At 30.0% G+C, this 19,734-nt stretch overlaps 1 protein-coding gene across 3 annotated transcripts in view; it reads right to left on the bottom strand.

The window, feature by feature from the left end:
- The window catches only part of LOC130898153 (lachesin), a 114,310-nt gene that overhangs the window by 29,897 nt on the left and 64,679 nt on the right, over positions 1–19,734 (bottom strand). The window lies entirely within an intron of this gene.

Genomic DNA, 19,734 nt, shown 5'->3' on the forward strand with positions numbered 1-19,734 from the left:
CGGGAAAATAATGGATATTAAACCGACCACATAGCGATATTCATAATTTTTGGTTAACAATATGTTTTTCTAATTTAATTTCGACCCTGCAAACTTCACTTTATATAAACGTCCCGTGTCACATTAATATGTAAAAGTGGTCAAGTTTTAAACCGATTTAACAACGAATTAATAACGAGTTTAGTTAACAAGAATTTTTTACAACCGATAAGCCATATTTGGCCTAGTTTAGTACAGTCAAATTGTCTCAAAATAATTTTTATACTACTTAGAAGATTTCTTAAAAATGAACAAAAATTTACATCATCACAGATGAATTGACGAATACTCTACCAAAAAACTACAAATTTTTGTAATTTTGAAGCTACTAATTTGGATTTTAAGCTGCAGTATATCGTACTGAATGAGAAAAACAAACATGTGGCATCCACAAATCAATTTTGTTTTGTGAAAAGTCTAATTTGACTGGACTAAATTGTAATATTTCATACAAACATCGAAGAATCAATTTATTCCATCACAGTGATTGAAATTATGGGTTTTTAATGTTTTACCATCAAGATAAACTATCCTGGAACTTTTGGTACTAATTAGAGTTCAAATTTAGACCCCCCATGAAAGTGGTGTCACCATGGTCATCACGGATGATCCGGAGTGCCGCAAAGTGTACTAATTCTAATATATTTCCGAACTTTCGAATACTTACGTATATATAAAAGTGTAATAATAATAAATATTAATTTAATTTCTTATTTTTTACACCTTTTGATATGATTATGTTTCTAAATCGTCTTGATTTTAGGTCTTTTCTGATTTAAAATTATACAGGTAAAAATATTGACGTTAATTTATCAAAATATATTCCGTAAAACGCACAGAAATTCCACATTAATTAATGTTAAAATATATTAGAAGTAGTACACTTTGGTGTTTAATTTTGCCACAGTCCCACTACGAAAACTACGATCACAGATGGGAATTTTGAAAATTTCATCTCCCACTATCACGAGAGAGCGTTGGGGGTGGGGTGGTTAATCGTTCATTGGTAAAAAGTGATCCGATTCCTCGGTCCACTCCACGCAACGAATCCCCCCTTTTTTTCGTCGATTCCAATGCCTCGATCTTCCCCACTCTTCCCTTGATAATGGCTTCAAAGTGGGAGCCGAAACGTCGAAAATTTTCAAAATTACGCGAACTCAGTTTTTATAAACAAAGTTTTATTGAGATTTTTCAATTTTTAGATTAATTTTTAATTATTTTCTACGCTCCTATTGACTTATCTGTTTTAATTTTTTGTATAGACAGCACCAGATGTCTAGAATTTGTTTAGTTGACTCACTAAATTGCACAGCACCAAGTAGTTTTTACAAATTTTGGTATTGCTTCGAAATAAAACAAAAATCGTAAATATAATTATGAAAATCAATATTTTTTTGTAAAATTAATCGAATTTTCCAGTGTTGTCAAGTTTATATCTATAGAAAAAACATCAAAGGCTTCAAGTCGAAGCGTCTGATTGGCACGACGAACCTGTCTGAAGCCCCAATCGCCGCCCACAATGTAACTATGAACATAACTTTGTTAAAATAGGTTAAATTTCCATGTTTTTTTTTGTTTACAAAGGTTATTTGTTTATGTAATATTTCGGACAAGTTTCATGTCATAAACTTTGTCTATTAGGATTAAATCCTGGTTATTTGGTGCTCACTAAGTAATTGTACAAACTGGAATGCAAAAAGTTTTTAGAGGTAAACGAATTGAAATTCCCGCCGATTAATCTCTGTCCGTTTCCGTTCGATGTGGAGAATACAACAAATAACAGTTAACACGTAACTGTTAAAATTCCCCATCTCTATTAAAATTATTAGTAAACCTCCATTTTGTTGTTAGTAAAATGATGTATGTATCCAGAGACTTTAGTTGAAATTCATCATAATTACGTCGGTGTTTATTTGAAATCATTTTCACGAAATATAAATGATGATACGAGGGATTGAAATATAGGAATTACCTTACAATAATGTTTGACAGCGACGTAATAAATTTATCTATCCCCGTCCAGTTTTCGTGATATATGAAACCGGTTCTCTACATTACCTATAAATCATGTTATAATCGTACAAGACAGGTGTAAATTGTTGATAATTCAATAAATGAGGGCCTATTATCACTTGAGGAAATTATTCATAAACATTAATCGCTAAATTTTAGGTTAGAATCGAAATAGAACACACATAAAAAGTGAATATATAATAAGAGGTGTCCGTCAAGGCTGCAAATCATCTTCATTCATCTTCAATTTGTACTCAGAGTGCGTATATTTAGCGAAACCGATAAATTATACTGCTAAAAGGATACAGCATCAGTTATGCAGATGATACTATAAAAGTTATTGACAATATAGAAGATTTAGAAAGCCTGATGGACAGTCTCATTCGTCACAGTTAGTAATATGGTTTGAATATAGAAAAATATCGAATTCCAATGGAAACAATCTTGGTACAACTATAAATTGGAAGTGGATTAACAACCAGTTAATGAAAAGACATTTAACCAGATTGAGTATCTTCTTCAAAAGTCATAATATCTTCCTTGAAACGAAAATAAGAATGCTTAGATGCTGCGTTTTCTGTGTATTGTTTTATCGAGTTGAGTCCTGGACCTTGAACGAAGATATGAGCAAAAATTTGACTCTATAAATCCTTGATCAAGAACCTTAGAATCTGGTTCAATAGAACCTGCTGCCAGATTTAGGATTGCAGTCTTCTTGGGTCTTCATTCCTTGTTTTTATGTCGTCTTTTTGTTTCCTCTATCTATTCCTCGTCCTTTCTTCACTAAATCTTCTCGTTCTTTCTTTTGATTTACAACCAACGATTTGCATTTCTTGATTTTAACGATCTTTCATTGTCTTTAATCATATATTCACTTCTTCTTCTATTTTTTCTCTATTTCCTCGTTTTACCCTCGAATTCATTCTAGTTTCCATACCATCTCGTACCATTTTTATATCTATTGAGTCGATTGCAGTTTTCAAATCGATGAATCTATGTAACTCTTCCCCTGTTGTATTTTCCTTATCTTCGTCTTTATGATTCTCCTATATATTTATAAACCAACTGAAGATAAGCATATTACTCTGTAATTTTCGTACTTTAGATCTTCTTCTTAAGTGTAGTGGTATCAATTGATTTTATGGACGTAAATATCGAATTCCCCAAATAATATTAATCATGAAACTGGTCCCGTTCCAATATATTCTCAATACGAATGCGCCTTGTATATAGAAACGATTTCCAAGAAGATCTTTTTGTTTGTTTTTGGAATTCTAGAGATTTCCAGAATCCGATACATCTAGAATGTTATTTTCTTATGTAAATTGGTTGTAGTTAACGAATTAATAGTAAAAGGAGAATAAAAAAATTTAATCAAAACGATATTTTTAAATAAATTAGATGTTAAGTGTAGTGTTAGTGAATTGAGAATATACTAAAGTATGTGCTCTGGAATGACGTTTACTTCGAGATGAAAAACAATCAGATGCGATTGCGCCTTGTATATAGAGACGATTTCCAAGAAGATCTTTTTGTTTATTTTCGGCGTTCTAGAGATTTCGAGAATCCGATACATCTAGAATGTTAATTTCTTATATAAATTGGTTGTAGTCAACGAATTAATAGTAACAGGAGAATAAAAAAAGTTAATCAAAACGATATTTTTAAATAAATTAGATGTCAAGTGTAGTGTAAGTGAATTGAAAATATACTAAAGTATGTGTTCTGGAATGACATTTACTTCGAGATGAAAAACAATCAGATGCGATTGCGCCTTGTATATAGAGACGATTTCCAAGAAGATCTTTTTGTTTATTTTCGGCGTTCTAGAGATTTCGAGAATCCGATACATCTAGAATGTTAATTTCTTATATAAATTGGTTGTAGTTAACGAATTAATAGTAACAGGAGAATAGAAAAAGCTAATCAAACGATTTTTTTAAAAAAATTAGATGTCAAGTGTAGTGTAAGTGAATAGTGAATAAATAAATTGAATATATCGTTTTTGACATATCAAAACTGTGGAAATATGAAGGGATCGATAAATATTATCAATTTAACGGAAGCAAGTAACAAAAACCGAATTAGAACTCTCCGTTTTTTCTTTGAATAAAGAGATACTTATTTTATGAAGGGAATCCATTATTTTCCATCCGCTTCTACTTGTGTGCCTATAAGATTTTTCAGAGGGTAAGTATATATATACAGATAGCGAATCAATAACCATTAGAAATCGTTGTTTTCATAAAACAACATTGGATTCAGTCTACGAGATTTGAGATGGAACGTAAATTCAACATTTCGAAATAATATTTACTTAAAATTTTATATTTTTCCAATAGAAACTCGTGTAACTACTCTGGGTAATTTGAAATTTACGTTTAAACCGGTTGGTAATACGAAATTTAAAGGACTATTGACTTTAATAACAGAGATTTGAAAATAATACCGTAGTCGAACGGCGAATATGAAAAACTAATATAGCGAAGTGAATTTATGAAATATTGATGATGTTTTTACCTTACAGTTCAACAATATGTTGTGAATTTGTTGGTTTCAGAGTTTACCGTTACCAGGACATCTGTAAAAAAGCTGCAAATCCAAGAAGATTGATTCATCGATGAGAATTCCGACCCTCGCTGGTGTTTAAGTCCAACAAGAGCTCATAGAAGCGCGAGGAGTTGTTGGACAATTAGAAAAAGCCTTAAAGCAACTAACCTTGAGTCAAAAAGATCAGATACCGGCCCCAAATTAACCCCAGTTCACCGTGTGTACGTTGAAGAGATTCGTGCAGTATTGCAAGAAAGAAAACGTAGATTTTAGGGGTGGTTCCTGGATGGTTTGGCTGGGGATTCCAATGGAAGCAATAACCAAGTTGGTTTTTATTAAACAAAACGATATATTTTTACATAATGTCGAAATTGCTACTATGGATTGGCCAACTCGTAGCCCGGACTTGAATCCTATGGAGCGTTCATAGGATGAATTTAAGGGATAGAAATGGGTAAAAGAATGAACTGAAAAGGAAGAACTGGTTATAAAGAAAGTAAATAGCGTGCGGGCAAAGTCATGGCGTCAATTTTTGTGCATAATTCTTATTGACTATTTTTAAAAAGGAAAAACTATTAAGGGCGAGTATTGATTGCAACGTTTGAACGAAGAAATCAAGCAGAAACGGCCGCAATTGGTTAAGAAGAAAGTGTTGTTTCATCAAGACAATGCATCAGTTCACAAATTCGTTATTTCAATAGCCATGACGCCCTATTCGGCAGACTTAGCCTCCTTGGACTATTTTCTGTTTCCAGACTTGAAAAATGGTTCGTTTGTCAAAGATTTTCCAATAATGAAGAGGTTATGTCAGTAGTAAATGACTATTTTGAAGAGATTGATGATTTTTATTATAAAAACAGTATTGAACTTATTGGAATTAAAAGGTGATTGCGAGACTCTATTCTTTCAACATATTCTACTACAGAAGGATTTTGTTATTAATAAATGCAATGTTGTCAGCTCTAACTCCTAAGGTTTCGTAGTATTTCCGGTATAATGCTTAAATGATGTACAAGATTGAGATATGATTAACGATAGTTTTTAGTTTTTCACCCGGTATAAAGAATATGAATTAATTGAAAATATACTAAAGTATGTGTTCTGGAATGACATTTACTTCGCCTTGTATATAGAGACGATTTCCAAAAAGATCTTTTTGTTTGTTTTCGACGTTCTAGAGATTTACGAGAATCCGATACATCTAGAATGTTGATTTCATATATAAATTGGTTGTAGTTAACGAATTAATAGTCACAGGAGAATAAAAAAAGTTAATCAAACGATATTTTTGAATAAATTAGATGTCAAGGTGTAGTGTTAGTGAATTGAAAATATACTAAAATATGTGCTCTGGAATAACATTTACTTCGCCTTGTATATAGAGACGATTTCCAAAAAGATCTTTTTGTTTGTTTTCGACGTTCTAGAGATTTCCGAAAATCCGATACATCTAGAATGTTATTTTCTTATATAAATTGGTTGTAGTTAACGAATTAATAGTAACAGGAGAATAAAAAAAGTTATTTAAACGATATTTTTGAATAAATTAGATGTTGAGTGTAGTGTTAGTGAATTGAAAATATACTAAAGTATGTGCTCAGGAATGACATTTACTTCGAGATGAAAAACAATCAGATGCGATTGCGCCTTGTATATAGAGACGATTTCCAAAAAGATCTTTTTGTTTGTTTTCGACGTTCTAGAGATTTCCGAAAATCCGATACATCTAGAATGTTATTTTCTTATATAAATTGGTTGTAGTTAACGAATTAATAGTAACAGGAGAATAAAAAAAGTTATTTAAACGATATTTTTGAATAAATTAGATGTTGAGTGTAGTGTTAGTGAATTGAAAATATACTAAAGTATGTGCTCAGGAATGACATTTACTTCGAGATGAAAAACAATCAGATGCGATTGCGCCTTGTATATAGAGACGATTTCCAAAAAGATCTTTTTGTTTGTTTTCGACGTTCTAGAGATTTCCGAAAATCCGATACATCTAGAATGTTATTTTCTTATATAAATTGGTTGTAGTTAACGAATTAATAGTAACAGGAGAATAAAAAAAGTTATTTAAACGATATTTTTGAATAAATTAGATGTTGAGTGTAGTGTTAGTGAATTGAAAATATACTAAAGTATGTGCTCAGGAATGACATTTACTTCGAGATGAAAAACAATCAGATGCGATTGCGCCTTGTATATAGAAACGATTTCCAAGAAGATCTTTTTGTTTGTTTTCGGCGTTCTAGAGATTTCCGAAAATCCGATACATCTAGAATGTTATTTTCTTATATAAATTGGTTGTAGTTAACGAATTAATAGTAACAGGAGAATAAAAACAGTTAATCAAACGATATTTTTAAATAAATTAGATGTTAAGTGTAGTGTTAGTGAATTGAAAATATACTAAAGTATGTGCTCTGGAATGACATATACTTCGAGATGAAACACAATCAGATCCAAAATGAAAACAAATAATAACTAATCAATAGAACTGAGCTACACAACATGTTTGTTGTCCAGTTGTTTGATATAAATCCAAATATTGACGTTGTATTTTGGACGATTTAGAATTATACATCGAATACCGTGTGTTTTCTCATTTACTTAATTTATACTAGTTTTTTTTTTGGAAATACAGAGTTAGGTCGTAAAGTTTCACCGACTAATGACGACGATGAATACACGCAATTCGATAATTCTGTATTCAACCAACACGAATTCGTTATAAAATTTTTTTGTTCATGTTTATTACGATTCTTTCGGAATCGTTTGAATGCTAGTGAATTTTCGATAATGCTCGTATCAAAAATGAAAACCGAGAAAATAAACTCGTCGGCATCGAACGTATTCGAATGAAAACATATTTTGCACGTTACGTTTCAATACAAAGGAGATTTAGTGGAAAAAATGATTTTCATTCATTTTACTTAATTGTTGAAGAGAAATCACCACATCGATTTTTTTCCCTCCTAAAGTCGGATAGGCTATTCCCGATCAAGCAGCAAGATCAATATATCCCATTACAGTTGGAGTACCGCAAGGAAGCGTCCTGGAACCTATCCTCTACCTTCTGCATGCCGCAGAATTACTTTCCAGTAAGGATACCAAAGTTGCAGCTTTCGTAGATGACACTGCTTCACATCCAAACTTTAGAAAAGCATCTTAATATCTCCAGGATAATCTTAATCAAATGGAAATCTGGTTGAAAGAATAGACAAGTCAAAGCAAATGAAACCATGTAAGGTCCACAACGAAAAGAGAAGATTGTCCACCAGTTACTAAAAGGAAGCAACTGGGACTTAAATTCCACCAGATCTAATTGGTAGAATTAACCATTGAAAACAAGTTACTGGTATATAAGGCTATCCTCAAGCCAGTGTGGACGTATGGTGAAAGTTTTGGAAACGCTCCAAACCTAATGATCTGATACTTAACAGGATTCAGAATTACAAAAATGATGTTGCTAAACGCACCTCTTCTTTTTTTGTGTTGATTTTCAAGATGTATTGATTCCAATGGAGACTATGAATATTTGTTTTTATTTGTCTATCACAGAACTTAAGTAACGACCCTCGTATAACAAAAATTGGTGGATTGATTTGACAAAAAACTTACTAAGAAGTTGATCGTTATTACAATGTTGTCAAACAGAGTTGCTATAATGAAATATACGGAGTTTACAGTGTTGTAAATCGTAGTTGTCTTTCCTCGGGCGATATTTTCTAAATAAGATATAAAATTTACTTTGTTGCCAAACGTAATTTTTCTCGGCGACTGAAAAAACGAAAATTCGTTACATACGAATATACTGGTATTACAGTGTTGCCAAATGCATCTAGAAGCTGCGTAGTTGTCAAATATAACTTTGCTTCTAGATCTAAGAAAATTTGGATAAGTTACAATGTTGTCAAATGTTATTTTTGTTGGAAAACGTAAAGACGATCAAAACTAAGATCTAGGAAATTGCTAGGTTGCCTCACGTATTTTTTTTTCGAAGACATGGGAAAATTTAAGATAAACGTTACTTAAGTGAGTTTATTTTCTATAACATAAATTAGACTTGCTGTCAAACGTCATTCCCAGTGTTTAAAGGATCGGAATTGGAATATAAGGAAATTACAGTGTTGTCAATTGTAGTTTTCTCTTATAATTTGTCTCTGTGTATTAAGATAACAGAGAATTACGGAGATTACAGTGTTGTCACGTATAGTCATTCCAGAAATATAGGAATTGCTTTGTTGCCAAATTAAATTTTCTCAACGGCTCATTAAAAATGAAACTTTGCTTTAAAGGAATGTTGTCAAAGTTAATGTTTCAAGGCATCTGGGGGAAACAGGAAAAGGTTCTATTTATAAAGGAAATTTACAGGAAAACCTATGTTGTCAAACTTTATTTTTGTTCTTTATCTAGGGAATAATCAAAATAAAAAACTTGCGTTGAGTTATTAGACGTATTCCCAGATTACGTTGTTGCCAAACCTGATGTTTATACACTCTTCGGGGAAATCAGTTTGTTTTGGAATATATGAAGTGTACATTGTTGTCAAACGTTATTTATTTCCTAAATTCTGAGAAAAATGTAAGACGAAACAAAAATTATGAATTGCTATGTTGCTAAAAGGAATTTAGGCTTAGGTGTTGTAAAACATAGTTTTTTGATATTGCTCTGTTGTCAAATATTATTATTTTTCACGTATCTAGAGAAAAATCAAGAAATTGAAATTGCTACGTTGTTTAATATAATTTATTTTTTGAATTTGAAAAACGTCGCATAAATTCAGATTTTCTGAACTTATATATATATTGCGTTGTTGCCAAATGTTTTGGGATACTTCTAATCGCTATCTCTAACCTACTATTCCGTATTAGTTCATTAACTTCTCAAATGATTATCGAAATGAATATATTTAGACTGTTTCATCTTTAATTTATCATTATCGTTTGTTTTACTATATTTTATCAACAAAAAAATTCATTAAAATTATTCTTTTGACAATGTTTAAGGTGCGTAAAACTCATATTTGAACCTAGCGAAGTGTAGACACACACATAATTTAAAAATCTCATGTTAGTTTTTAATTACGCCAAACAAATTACAGATTTAGTTCGCCTTTGAAGTTTTATATGAGTACCGGTGCTTTATTTCTTTCATTACTTCTAAAAAGACTCAGGTGTACATGATATAAATACGACAAAGCGTACAACTCACTTCTACCTTATAATTATTCTAATTGCGAGCAAATATTTTCGTATTCCCATTCGAAATAGTGAATTTAGAATCAGTACGTATCTAATTTATACAATTTATTCCCGTTTAGATACAGTAGCGTTTCTATTTTCGAAATTCGTTCCAATACTTGCAATTATCATTCGTATAAACAGGTTGCTACTTGAGTTTTGAGATATGGCAACGCTGATGTAAATATGACATTGACATTGACATTGACATTGACATTGACATTGACATTGACATTGACATCTAAATATATAAATCATTTTTACCGACGGTTTTACCAACTTACTTTTATTGTTTTCAAACAATAGGGTTAAGAATTATTTCTACAGCCGTTGTATACTATATTTCGATGATACCTATTATCAATATGTCTTTAAATTTGAGAAAAATTGTTTCTTTATGTTATGAAATCGGTACGTGATGATATTTGGTTGTGTACAAACTTTTTCTTTTAACTGAACAGTTTGTCAATATGGCAACCCTGTTTTCTCTATCCAATTAAGTGCGAGATGCCATTTTTTTTAGTTAACTCACCATGGGTTATAGTGTAGTGACTATAAATCAGAAACAAAACGGACGAAAACATGTTTTTCCACTTCTTCGATAGTAGAAGTCCTATTAAACTAGATTGATTCCATTTATTTACCAAAAAATCATTCAAATAATTTTTAAATTTCAATAATAGTTGATTGTCATACAACAGACGATTCTAACTTGAATTATTCTCGATGTCAATGGGTGTCCATACAAACTGTTTGTTTTAATTTAATTATTTGCGTTTTACTCTATGAAAAAATGGTTTTTACATTATTTTTCTCTTAAAAATATGATGTAATATTTAACTACTAAACCTAACCTAACCTAACCCAACCTAACCTAAACATAACCTAACCTAACCTAACAAAGAATTGATGAGTTTTTTCATCAAATATATCAGATGTATCTAAACCATCGATTTTTATTAAACCATAGACAATAATCGTTACATTTTATTACATGATTATTTAAAAAAGTGTAGGGGGAGAGAGGGTGTTAGTTAAAACTTCAAACCAACTTCTTACATTGTCTTATATTATCCCTTTTTATTTCTTTAAATAATTAATTTAACTATTACAATCACTGAAAAATCATTACAATTATTTGATTCTTTAAACCGAAAAAAGTACCTGAAGGGATGATTTCCGCGCCCTATATTATATATATTCTTGATCAGCGTGATTTTCTTTATAACATACTAAAATTTTAACGAAATCGAAGGGGTTTAACCTAATCTAAATAATTAACAAAATTTACCATTTGTTATAAACAAAAAACAAATAGACAAAAAGGGAGTTTTCGTTTTTTAGCTATATTTTCAAAAATATAAAAGATAGATGGAATTTAAAGAAAGATCTCGAAAGAGGAGGAAATTTTAGTTAAAAAAGTCCTGACTCCCGGAATCGTAGCTCTAATATTTATAATTTTAATTTAACGTGGAAAATTGTTGTCGTCGTCGTCGAAGCATGCAAAAGAAAATAATTTTTTTATAACATTTAATGTTAATTTAAAGATCTGAATAAATTATAGTGTCATCTAGACACTTGAAGGAATGCAAAAAAATTATTAATTCGATTTTTGTTCGAGTTATTTAATTGTTAAATAATTAATTTTTCGAAAACTTGAGTTTTCATAAAATCTCCTGTAAACATTTAAAAAATAGGTCAATAAATTTTTTTTTCTTTTGTAATTTCTTCTTATATTAATATTGAACAAGATTCCGTCGTAAAAGTTTTTTCATTTATTCATAATAATTTTTTAAATTCGTCAAAACTGGAAAAATCCATCTAATATTAAGAAAAAATGTATTTTCTTAATTTTTGTTGTTTTTATAAAGGGTTTTCCAATAAGAGGTGTTATTTTGAATAGCCCGCTATTTCCGTAAATGTCACTTTTGAAACTGTCATTTTTTGACATTTGACAAGTAGAAACTACGCCATTAATGAAAATGCGTTCAACAACGCATTGAAATTATTAAAATTCAGTATAAAAATGGTGAAAGTTTGGCAGAGACGGTTCGTAAAACTAAAACATTTTTGGGTCGACGTGAAGCATCTTCCAACCAACTTTTTACAGAAACTTTATGTTTATACTTTTGTTCACACATACACTACGTAAAAAAGCATAGAAATCGATTTTTTCGTACAAAAAAACCATCATTTCGTGAGTTATATGACAAATGACACCTTCTGATTTGTTATTTTCAATTTTTGTTCACAAAAAGTTAGTTATCATGTTGTGGCAGAAACCATCCTTCACTTGAACGACTTCATTTTCAATTGTGATTCTTCTAGTACATAAAAAATCATTTTATGTATGCGTCAGTAATCTTTGGACATATCGAGGACATTTGAAAAAGTCAGCACTTGAAATGATCGCGCTGGTAAGCGTCTAAATTCAGATGATTATCATGGCTTGTTGCTTTGTGCTGATGAGACGAACTACTATGAAAATAGATAATACCAGAACTTATTTATTTCATGTAGGATGAAGTTTCACCGCACTAATCTATGTGTGCTTTTTCAGGAGGACCACGCATCACTTTGAAACTCTTCGTGGACACCTTGACACGTTTAGAAACGTTGCAGTAGACAAATTGATCAAGATGGGCCTTTTACCAATTTCTCCAATGGACTTTTTATTTAAATCAGAAAGTCGAAGTCTCGTTTCGTATACAAACAACTATGCGGGTCAAAATACAACTACGTATACCTCAATTATGTGATCCAATTACCTGAGAGGTAAACAAAATATTGCAGATGTATCATGATGGATTCGGCGATGTTAATTGATTCCAACATTGATATTTGATATTTCAATTGCAATTATTTATGCAGGAGATGATTCATTGGCTACGGAATGTTTTATTATTATTTTAACTTGGCCAGGTGATGCTTTAAAGCTCTGAGCCCTTGCTGATGATAGTGATAGACTTTTTTGAGGTTAGAAAGTCACGAAAAAGTCAGATGGTGGTCAGATCTGGTGCAATTCGTCATTTTGTCGTTGTATTGATAGAAAAGCACTTTCTTTATCTTCAACTGCGGTTTATTCAAACTAAAATCAAACAGAAAATGGGCGCTAATACGAGGGTTGTCTATAAAATAAAATTCCCAACGCTAGGAACGTTTTTAAGCTAGATTTGGCGAAACTGACGTGTAGCTTGACTTTTTTTCTACCATTTTCTGTCCCAGCCAACTGTCTATAACGTAAAATTTTGTTTTAGTAGCCTTAAAACATCGAGTTTCCATTTGATTCACACTTTAAGTGCAAATTACACTTTTTTAGTGTACAAAAAACGATTTTCCGATGGACTTTCATTCCCAACTTCGTACTGTATTTAAGTCTTTTTAGATCGAAGTCAAAACGTTTTTGAACAGTCCTCGTAAATATGAAATCTGTGAAAATCATTTGCGCTTAATAATTTATACTAAATGATGATTTAAATTCTGTTGAAAACCAAAAAATCCTTTTTCATATTATTGTTTAACGTTTTCTCTGTTTAACAGACGAATCATTGTTTCGTCGAGTACAAAACTTCTTCTTTTTTATATCGAACTTAATTTGGTAGACGTGTTTAATGTTTTCGAGATAATAAATTCGATTGGTGGACGCTAGGAACGTTTTTAAGCTAGATTTGGCGAAACTGACGTGTAGCTTGGCTTTTTTTCTACCATTTTCTGTCCCAGCCAACTGTCTATAACGTAAAATTTTGTTTTTGTAGCCTAAAAACATCGATTTTCCATTTGATTCACACTTTAAGTGCAAATTACACTTTTTTAGTGTACAAAAAACGATTTTCCGATGGACTTTCATTCCCAACTTCGTACTGTATTTAAGTCTTTTTAGATCGAAGTCAAAACGTTTTTGAACAGTCCTCGTAAATATGAAATCTGTGAAAATCATTTGCGCTTAATAATTTATACTAAATGATGATTTAAATTCTGTTGAAAACCAAAAAATCCTTTTTCATATTATTGTTTAACGTTTTCTCTGTTTAACAGACGAATCATTGTTTCGTCGAGTACAAAACTTCTTCTTTTTTATATCGAACTTAATTTGGTAGACGTGTTTAATGTTTTCGAGATAATAAATTCGATTGGTGGACGCTAGGAACGTTTTTAAGCTAGATTTGGCGAAACTGACGTGTAGCTTGGCTTTTTTTCTACCATTTTCTGTCCCAGCCAACTGTCTATAACGTAAAATTTTGTTTTTGTAGCCTAAAAACATCGATTTTCCATTTGATTCACACTTTAAGTGCAAATTACACTTTTTTAGTGTACAAAAAACGATTTTCCGATGGACTTTCATTCCCAACTTCGTACTGTATTTAAGTCTTTTTAGATCGAAGTCAAAACGTTTTTGAACAGTCCTCGTAAATATGAAATCTGTGAAAATCATTTGCGCTTAATAATTTATACTAAATGATGATTTAAATTCTGTTGAAAACCAAAAAATCCTTTTTCATATTATTGTTTAACGTTTTCTCTGTTTAACAGACGAATCATTGTTTCGTCGAGTACAAAACTTCTTCTTTTTTATATCGAACTTAATTTGGTAGACGTGTTTAATGTTTTCGAGATAATAAATTCGATTGGTGGACGCTAGGAACGTTTTTAAGCTAGATTTGGCGAAACTGACGTGTAGCTTGGCTTTTTTTCTACCATTTTCTGTCCCAGCCAACTGTCTATAACGTAAAATTTTGTTTTTGTAGCCTAAAAACATCGATTTTCCATTTGATTCACACTTTAAGTGCAAATTACACTTTTTTAGTGTACAAAAAACGATTTTCCGATGGACATTCATTCCCAACTTCGTACTGTATTTAAGTCTTTTTAGATCGAAGTCAAAACGTTTTTGAACAGTCCTCGTAAATATGAAATCTGTGAAAATCATTTGCGCTTAATAATTTATACTAAATGATGATTTAAATTCTGTTGAAAACCAAAAAATCCTTTTTCATATCAATGTTTAACGTTTTCTTTGTTTAACAGACGAATCATTGTTTTGTCGAGTACAAAACTTCTTCTTTTTTACATCGAACTTAATTTGGTAGACGTGTTTAATGTCTCCGAGATAATAAATTTGATTGAAGCTATATAATAAGCATAAAAAAACGAAGAAAAAACTTTGGAGAAAAGAATAAAAACAAGTAATAATACAAAGCTTTTTCTTACTGATACAAAATTTTGTTATATTATTACAAAAAACTTCTACAGACGCTGATGTAATTCACCAACAAATTCGGCGTTGCCATTATGAATCTTCCCTCGGAGCATATCATGGATTTTTATATATTTCTGGTTATATTTGAATGACATAAAATATAAAACAATTCAAATATTTATTATACGGGGCTAGATTATTTGTTTTGTGATAAATTAAATAAAAAAACAATTCAAATTCCGATAAAACATTGCCGAACATTTGTTCTAGTGTGGCATCCATCTTGCGCACAGCTTTCTCGTATCAAAATGTCTGCCAGAACGCGCACTTCCGGTCGACGAATCATCCAGTACCGCTCTGTGGATTTTCCTGAACATTTCTGGAGTAATTGGTCGAATTAGTCTTCGCTATTGATTATTTCCAAGCAAGTCTAAGCAACGTGGAGTCTTCAAACTCGAAATATATGCTGTATAGATTGTGTACTAACAACTACCGCCATCTCTAGGTCAGGCTAGGTACTTCATACATTTTTATAGTCAATGCTTCCACAATATTATTTATTCACCCTTATTTTTGCTTTTTTTTTTAAGTATCTAGTTGATATCGTTTAGATTTATAGATGTGACGGTTTTAAAGACTAACCTCGTGATAAACCCTAAAAAAACTTGTACAACACAAATTTCTTAGTTTATGTAGAGGTTTATGGGCGATTAAAAGTCGTCTCTGAAAAGATGAGGCAGTTTTAACAGCCGAATTTATGGAAATATACCAGAAATCAAATTTTACGTTATAAAGTAAAGGGTAGTTGGAGTTTGTATAAGGGTATGTTCAGAAATAAACTCAACCTGAATTACCAGCCATTAAAATGCCGTGAGTTGCTTTTTATATATTTCAGAAACGCTTAAAATGTGAGGGAAGTTTCAGTTTTATGCAGAATCATCCATGTGTTGTAGAGATGGGGTGATTATTCAGATAGATAACGCCACAAAAGAGACAAAAAAATAAGACAACTGCAATTAACAATAAATGGATTGTAATTTCGAAAAAAATAAACTAAAAAACACGCAAGTTCATTAAGAGTCACTCGGTGTATAATATCGATAGATATTTACGGTTAATATCGACTTGAATAGGAATATAAATGAAAATAATTGACCTAAATAGTGGAAAGTTATACTAGAACTCGAATTATTTTTTGAAAAAGTCCCATTACTAGAGCTTATATAAGATTTTCTGTATGCAAATACGAAGCGAAAGCTTGAATCGGCCATTTCAAGTTTTGACTGTGTGCTTTTCGTCTTAAATATCCGTGTCTGTGTCTGCTCTCGCGTTTCTGACTTTAATGTAACGTCATCAAAATGTTCGCTAGACGTAAGTTGAAATTTTCGAGGATCTGGTATTAATTTTCAAACAAGGCTTATTACTTATTAGACCTACTAATTAGCTACGTAAGTTTCTAATATGGACATAAATGGCTCTCTAATCAAAATTTCAACAAAAAGTATTTTCTAAATTGAATTTCAATAAAAAATGGATTTTCGAAATCTTATTTTTTCGAAAAATAGTTTATCTTATTGATATTTGGACCAAGAATGCCTATTTTGAATCCAGTATGAACCAAAATAAGTTTTAAAAACTCAATTTTGTTAAAAAATGGATTTTTCATACCTATTTTGGACTTTAAACGAATTTTCTTAATGTAATGAAAATAAAAATGGTTTTTCCAAATTCTTATACGGACATAAATGGCTCTCCAATCAAAATTTCAACAAAAAATATCTTCTAAATTGAATTTCAATAAAAAATGGATTTTCCAAATCTTATATTTTCGAAAAATAGTTTATCTTATTGATATTTGGACCGAGAATGCCTATTTTGAATCCAGTATGAACCAAAATAAGTTTTAAAAACTCAATTTTGTTAAAAAATGGATTTTTCATACCTATTTTGGACTTTAAACGAATTTTCTTAATGTAATGAAAATAAAAATGGTTTTTCCAAATTCTTATACGGACATAAATGGCTCTCCAATCAAAATTTCAACAAAAAATATCTTCTAAATTGAATTTCAATAAAAAATGGATTTTCCAAATCTTATATTTTCGAAAAATAGTTTATCTTATTGATATTTGGACCGAGAATGCCTATTTTGAATCCAGTATGAACCAAAATAAGTTTTAAAAACTCAATTTTGTTAAAAAATGGATTTTCCATGCCTATTTTGGACAATAAACGAATTTTCTTAATGTAATGAAAATAAAAATGGTTTTTCCAAATTCTTATACGGACATAAATGGCTCTCCAATCAAAATTTCAACAAAAAATATCTTCTAAATTGAATTTCAATAAAAAATGGATTTTCCAAATCTTATATTTTCGAAAAATAGTTTATCTTATTGATATTTGGACCAAGAATGCCTATTTTGAATCCAGTATGAACCAAAATAAGTTTTAAAAACTCAATTTTGTTAAAAAATGGATTTTCCATGCCTATTTTGGACAATAAACGAATTTTCCTAATGTAATGAAAATCAAAATAGTTTTTCCAAATTATAATATGGACATAAATGGCTCTCCAATCAAAATTTCAACAAAAAATATCTTCTAAATTGAATTTCAATACAAAATGGATTTTCCAAATCTTATATTTTCGAAAAATAGTTTATCTTATTGATATTTGGACCGAGAATGCCTATTTTGAATCCAGTATGAACCAAAATAAGTTTTAAAAACTCAATTTTGTTAAAAAATGGATTTTCCATGCCTATTTTGGACAATAAACGAATTTTCTTAATGTAATGAAAATAAAAATGGTTTTTCCAAATTCTTATACGGACATAAATGGCTCTCCAATCAAAATTTCAACAAAAAATATCTTCTAAATTGAATTTCAATAAAAAATGGATTTTCCAAATCTTATATTTTCGAAAAATAGTTTATCTTATTGATATTTGGACCAAGAATGCCTATTTTGAATCCAGTATGAACCAAAATAAGTTTTAAAAACTCAATTTTGTTAAAAAATGGATTTTCCATGCCTATTTTGGACAATAAACGAATTTTCTTAATGTAATGAAAATAAAAATGGTTTTTCCAAATTCTTATACGGACATAAATGGCTCTCCAATCAAAATTTCAACAAAAAATATCTTCTAAATTGAATTTCAATAAAAAATGGATTTTCGAAATCTTATTTTTTCGAGAAATAGTTTATCTTATTGATATTTGGACCAAGAATGCCTATTTTGAATCCAGTATGAACCAAAATAAGTTTTAAAAACTCAATTTTGTTAAAAAATGGATTTTCCATGCCTATTTTGGACAATAAACGAATTTTCTTAATGTAATGAAAATAAAAATGGTTTTTCCAAATTCTTATACGGACATAAATGGCTCTCCAATCAAAATTTCAACAAAAAATATCTTCTAAATTGAATTTCAATAAAAAATGGATTTTCCAAATCTTATATTTTCGAAAAATAGTTTATCTTATTGATATTTGGACCAAGAATGCCTATTTTGAATCCAGTATGAACCAAAATAAGTTTTAAAAACTCAATTTTGTTAAAAAAATAGATTTTCCATGCCTATTTTGGACAATAAACGAATTTTCTTAATGTAATGAAAATCAAAATGGTTTTTCCAAATTTTTATACGGACATAAATGGCCCCCCAATCAAAATTTCAACAAAAAATATCTTCTAAATTGAATTTCAATAAAAAATGGATTTTCGAAATCTTATATTTTCGAAAAATAGTTTATCTTATTGATATTTGGACCGAGAATGCCTATTTTGAATCCAGTATGAACCAAAATAAGTTTTAAAAACTCAATTTTGTTAAAAAATGGATTTTCCATGCCTATTTTGGACAATAAACGAATTTTCCTGATGTAATGAAAACCAAAATAGTTTTTCCAAATTCTAATACGGACATAAATGGCCCCCCAATCAAAATTTCAACAAAAAATATCTTCTAAATTGAATTTCAATAAAAAATGGATTTTCGAAATCTTATTTTTTCGAGAAATAGTTTATCTTATTGATATTTGGACCAAGAATGCCTATTTTGAATCCAGTATGAACCAAAATAAGTTTTAAAAACTCAATTTTGTTAAAAAATGGATTTTCCATGCCTATTTTGGACAATAAACGAATTTTCTTAATGTAATGAAAATAAAAATGGTTTTTCCAAATTCTTATACGGACATAAATGGCTCTCCAATCAAAATTTCAACAAAAAATATCTTCTAAATTGAATTTCAATAAAAAATGGATTTTCGAAATCTTATTTTTTCGAGAAATAGTTTATCTTATTGATATTTGGACCAAGAATGCCTATTTTGAATCCAGTATGAACCAAAATAAGTTTTAAAAAATCAATTTTGTTAAAAAATGGATTTTCCATGCCTATTTTGGACAATAAACGAATTTTCTTAATGTAATGAAAATAAAAATGGTTTTTCCAAATTCTTATACGGACATAAATGGCTCTCCAATCAAAATTTCAACAAAAAATATCTTCTAAATTGAATTTCAATAAAAAATGGATTTTCGAAATCTTATTTTTTCGAGAAATAGTTTATCTTATTGATATTTGGACCAAGAATGCCTATTTTGAATCCAGTATGAACCAAAATAAGTTTTAAAAACTCAATTTTGTTAAAAAATGGATTTTCCATGCCTATTT

Source organism: Diorhabda carinulata, chromosome 9 (genome assembly GCF_026250575.1).
Source record: "Diorhabda carinulata isolate Delta chromosome 9, icDioCari1.1, whole genome shotgun sequence".
NCBI lineage: Eukaryota > Metazoa > Arthropoda > Insecta > Coleoptera > Chrysomelidae > Diorhabda > Diorhabda carinulata.